The sequence below is a fragment of the Equus asinus genome, chromosome 2, assembly GCF_041296235.1.
Source record: "Equus asinus isolate D_3611 breed Donkey chromosome 2, EquAss-T2T_v2, whole genome shotgun sequence".
Taxonomy (NCBI): Eukaryota; Metazoa; Chordata; class Mammalia; order Perissodactyla; family Equidae; genus Equus; species Equus asinus.
The window spans coordinates 164,889,764-164,895,763 of record NC_091791.1 but is presented as its reverse complement, the minus strand read 5'-3'; positions in this window follow the sequence as shown (position 1 = coordinate 164,895,763).

Genomic DNA, 6,000 nt, shown 5'->3' with positions numbered 1-6,000 from the left:
AGGACTCAGGGACATTTATGGTATAGGCGGGCAAGGTGATCTGAAATGTGGAGATAGGTGATTGGAGGTGAGGAGAGATGAGGTAATTGATGATTTGCACAAGCGTAGTCAGACTCCATGCCTCTTCATAGGATGCATGCTCCCAAAATGGCAGTGTTAGCTGATCTGAGGGTGGAGTTTTCAGCCTCTTGACGTCAAAAGCTTGTCTATTGGACATCTGCACAGGCCCAGTTGATGAGTTGGTGGTCTCAACTGGCCTGGAATGGACAAAGGGGTTCTAATTCCTGAAGAACAGCTCAGATACCCATGACCATGATGACCCAGGCTCCAGGGAGATGTTATCTATAGGAACCTAGTGGGAGTCAGATAGCATATTGCCTAAGCAGCACAGTTAATGATGGGTGGGTTAAACAGCTAAAAGCTATAATCAGTAACTGCAAAGAGGAAAAAACCTTTAGTTTCTAGCTACTTAATCATCAATGGCTAACTGCTTGCCAGTTCAACTTACTGAGAAATATTTCCAATGTGTGACTGTAGGATAGCATATGGGGCTGCCCTCTTCAGACGGTATTAATTGAACTTGCAAAAGGGAGATCAATAGTGTTGCCTGAGCCCACACAATGTGGGATATAAATTAGAGGCTAATATCAGGTGCTAATAGGAAGGATAGTGAAGCACCCCCCCCCCCCCCGACAAGGTGAATTGGTCTAGGGTTAAGTTGTGCACTTGGAAGAAAGGGCCTTTGTTAAATGATTTGTACAGACTTTTAAAGGTGTGATACATTTTCCTGAAGTTTTAGAACATAAAAATCTTTTGATTCAACTCAAGTTAAAAATTTCCCTGATATAAAGAAGCAATTGGAAAAATGCAGGTAGAAGGGTAGGTCAACCTCTTTTTGTCTTCAGGCCATGACTCAGTTCTTTGCGGAGCTGGAAGCAACCATCTTTGTCTTACAAATCTCTGCAAGGCTGGAGGTATGGCTCTAGAAAGCATTTCAAAGTTCACTTGCCAATCCCAAAGCCTCCTCTGTTCTTCTCAAAATGCTCCTAGATACCGACTGAGATGAAAGATTGAGTCATTAGAAACTGATAAGGCAAATATTCCCCAGAAACTCAATCTTGAGGAAAACTTGACTGCTTTCTCTATGCCTTGATGACTTAGATTTTCTGTTCCCATCTTCTCTAGGACCTAAGGGCCATTATTTGAAATGCGAATTTTTCTCATAAACTGGTGAGTTTTGTATTGGGACCTGATTCATAACAACATTTAACAGAAGCTATAAGGCCTCTGTCTGTGTCTACCTGTGTGTTCATGTGTGTCTATGTGTATGTTATGTACATGGGATATTTTGCCTCCAGATGGTACGGCCAAAATTAAGATCTCTGTATATAAAAGAAATTAACCCAAATGTCTTTCAAGCTGATGTGATATGAAATAATCCTTGGTGAATGAAAGCTTGTTTAAGTTTGTTGGTTTGATTAAAATAGGCATGTGCTCTGAGTTATCAGCACTGGATATGACGCAGACATGCAGCTGGTTTACTAGTGAAATAAGCTTATATTAGCCCTGTTACAAATTTGTCAGCAAAATAGCTTAGAATATAGCTAATTTTGTCTAATGTCTCATGAAGTTTTTGTGGGTAATCTAAACATAATTCTGGGGAACAAATGATTTAGATGTGAGATAAGAGTTTATAGATAAACTTTAGCAGTAATTATAGTTTATAACGTGCATTTAAAATACATTCTAAAACCTCTTTGGTAAATGAGACTTTGAGAGTTTGTTAGGTTAAATTAAATGATAAAAATTCATTGAGTACCTAGATGATTTTCAAATAAGATAAAATATTAGACATTAATTACTAAATATAAGTTTATCTACTTTTGGTTTCTTATTATAGAAAAACTAAAAAGTGTTTTGGGTCTATTAAAAAACATGTCTTGTGTTTTATTAAAAAAAGATTGTACTGGGGCCAGCCTGGTGGTGCAGCAGTTAAGTTCACGTGCTCCGCTTTGGTGTCCCAGGGTTTGCCAGTTTGGATCCTGAGTGTGGACCTATGCACCATTTATCAAGTCATTCTGTGGCAGGCATCCCACATATAAAGTAGAGGAAGAGGGCACAGATGCTAGCTCAGGGCCAAACTTCCTCAGCAAAAAGAGTAGGATGGGCAGCAGATGTTAGCTCAGGGCTAATTTTCCTAAAAAAAAAAAAAAAGATAGTACTATAAAATAGCATGTTTCTAGGAATCATGAAAAGTTTTTATAAATTTTCTAAAACACAGGATGCTGGCATAGAAGACAGTTCATAATTGCTGGCTTACTTAATTTTCACTAAAAATTAAGTTTTCTAAGGGTTAAAAATTCTAATATGTGATTAAAACTACTAAAAATTTAAAAAATATATATTTGTATTAAAAAAGTAACATGTAAGATTTATGTTTTCAGTAAACAAGGTATAAGAAATGAAAATATTTTTGTTTGGTTAAGAAAGATAAATTTGTTCTAACATAGTAGGAGGAAAAAAGAAGGCATGGGACCAATTCTGAACGTAAAAGAAGAAAAAGTTATAGAACATTTGTGAAGGAGGAACCCTGAGAAATGAATTGTGCATGGTCAAGTTTGCTAAGCTTGAAATAAATTTAATTAAGTGAATAAGTTTTAATATCAAAAGTAAAATGGTACAAAATTAAAATTTGGTTTTTTCTCTCTTAAAAGGACAATTTTCTTAAACTTTTAGTCTGCTCTTGATAAAGAGATTATGAACAGTTTATTCTTTGAGTAATCTACCAGAAGGGTAGAGATTTTATGTTTTATCAAAATAAATTTCCTGTATTGTTTTTATCAGGTCTTTAATCACAGGTGCTAAGGTTTTCTTACAGCTATTTAATCTTCTGCGTTCACCTAAAAATCTTTAACTGTCACCATGGTTAAATGGATAACTAAGCATTGTTTCATAGGGACCTATGATACTACATTGGTAAATGTATTGATATAATAAGTGTTTTAAAAATTATATAACGTTCTCAAAATTCTGGCCTGTTCTGGTTATCAGTCATAATTCTAGTTATTATTTTAAAGTGTTGTATGTCACAAAATTAATGAAATTTCTTTGTCAATTGCCATTTTTAACTCTGTTGTTTACAGAGAGTTATTGTTTTACTCTGATGCTTTTGCAAATGGTTTCATCTTTGGAGAGATTCATGGAAAGGACTCTGACATTTATTCTAGAATACAGTTTTCTGATAAACTTTCAGATCATAAAACTGAACTGGGTAAGAAATTGCAGAACTCTAATGGAGAAACTGATGACTTCATGAAACTGCTAACAAAAGATCAAAATCAAAAGTTGATTATATGAGACTGAATGAACTGATGAAGATGATTATAAATTTTATGACTCTTTGTTTAAAATATTGCTGATTTTTAAAAAATGTTTTTTTCAGATTTAAGGAAATCTTTTCTCTTTTCTGTCAAGCTAGCTATGACTTATGGCAATTTTGGTAAATTATACCTTTGTAAGCAAAATTGAAACACTTAACTTTTTCTCCCTACCTGATCCCTCAAGAATTCAAAAACTCTCAGTGAGTGAGTATTGCTATTTTCATAGCAATATAGTTATTTGCATAAGTTCCATAATAAGCTGTTCTCCTTATAAAAAGGACATAATTGGAAACATTGGTTATATTACCAAAGCTTTGAATGAAATGTCATATTTGAGAGAAACATGCATAGACTAAGATATGACCAGACAGCTGTTGAGAAACAAAGATTGGACTTTACAAAATAAAGCCACTTGGAAATACTGGCTGGTACTTTGTGTATAGGGTTCCCAGCAACCTTATTGGGTAAGTAAAAAAGGTCACTTCTCTGGCAGGTGCCAGGAGCCTTGAAATATTTTGAGGAATCATAAAAGAAGAGAGAAATTCAACCAAGTCTATAGGCATTGCAGGCAAACTCTGAGGATGAAGTCTTTAGCTTGGTTTTCCTTGCCTTAAGAGGCCTTTAAAGTTGAATCTGAGATTCCTTATAAAAAATTCCAGCAAAGCAGATTTAAAAGAGCCTATATGATCAATTCCTATTCTTATTGTAGTTATGTAAATAATTGGGCCAAATTTATTGAAACTAGACATACTTTACAAACCAATAAGTCTTTTTTTTTTTTTGAGGAAGATTGGCCCTGAGCTAACATCTGTGCCCATCTTCCTCTACTTTATATGTGGGACACCTGCCACAGCATGGCTTGATAAGCAGTGCATAGGTCTGAGCCAAGGATCCGAGCTGGAGCCACTGAAGCAGAGTACATGAACTTAACTGCTATGCCACCAGGCTGGCCTCCCAGTTAGTCTTAATTTGGCTCTCTTTGGTAAAAATGAGGGCGATTTTAGAGAGAAAAATTGTATTTCAGTAAAAAAACCATAATACACATTTGTAAATTCTAGTTCTGATAATTGTCTTTGAAGTTTTCGTTTTCTGTCTATAAACCAGACTGGATCTTGAATTCTTTTAGTCTCCTGAAATATCTGGTTACAAATCTCCAAAGTAATGTTTTCAATTTTTTCCATCATTTTTTGAAATCATTGAGAATGGGAACCCCTCCTCTTCCTGTTCCTGTTCCTGAAGCCCTGCAGACTAAAGCTGGATAATTTGATATAAATTTAACAGAGATCACCACAATAGCATGCCTGTTGTTATGGAAGCCACTCAAAAGGATAACTGAACACCAGATGCCATCATCAAAGACATTTTAAGCTGCAAAAGATGCTTTGACCCTGATATCTATAAATCTTCTTGACTGGCTGCCCCTTGGGCTGAGAAGCTGGTTTATAATTTACTCCAACCATTAACCTTATTTTTCTTTTTGTTTCCCTAGAAACACTTCTTATTAAATATCTGATTGCTTGCTTCCACAATATAGGCCTAAATTTTGGAGTCCACCTGCATCATCACCTTCTAAAATGAATTTAACTGGACTAATCTATTATCAGGACTAAGAAATGTGTTCAGTGAGATGGAAAAATCTACCAACTCAGCTTCTGGACTATGAAATTTCTTAAAGTTTCAAAGGACTGTGAAACTTCTCAAAGTTTCAAAGGTGGGATTGTGGGGGATCAGAATTGGCCACCCCAAACTTTGCCTCTTTGGCTTGACTATTTTGTTTTGAAGAAGAAGATTAGTCCTGAGCTAACACCTGCTGCCAATCCTCTTTCTGCTGAGGAAGACTGGCCCTGAGCTAACATCCATGCCCATCTTCCTCTACTTTTTATGTGAGACACCTGTTACAACACGGCTTGACGAGCAGTGTGTAGGTCCGTACCCAGGATCCAAACTGGTGAACTCTGGGCCACTGGAGTGGAATGTGTGAACTTAACCACTGTGCCACTTGACTGGCCTCTGGCTTGACTATTTTTAAGAACAAAAGACTCTGAAAGAAAGTTTGACCTCCCCCTCAACTGCCTAAAAGAATTTAAAATAGAAGAGCCTGTTCCAGGAAGCAGACAATACCATAAGACAACTATAGTGTAACGTAAAATGTCTCCCAGGTCACATTGTCTATGGTTGGCCTATTTGCATTTTCTTCTCCATGTAAATTGCCTTCCTCCCCCTTGAAGTCCCAAACCACTACCCCCAACATCCTCCTTTGTCTTTAGCTAGAGATGCTATTTAAGGTTGCAACTTCAGCCATTCTGGCTAAGTTGCTCAGTTTTCCTGAGTTTCTCTTATGTATACATGTTATAAAGCTTTGTTTGATTTTCTCCTGTTACTCTCTCTCATGTCAATTTAATTTGCAGTACAGCCAGAAGGACCTAGAGAAGGTAGAGGAATTGTCTTCCTCCCCTACAGAATACAAGAGGAGAAGAAAGGGGATTTTCCCTGTCCTGACACTTGACTCTGGGAGAACCACTCATGGGCTCCCCATACATACAAAATTAAATTTGTTTTTTTCCTGTTAAGCTGTCTTATATCAATTTAGTTTACTAATTAAATCAGCCAAAAGGACCTA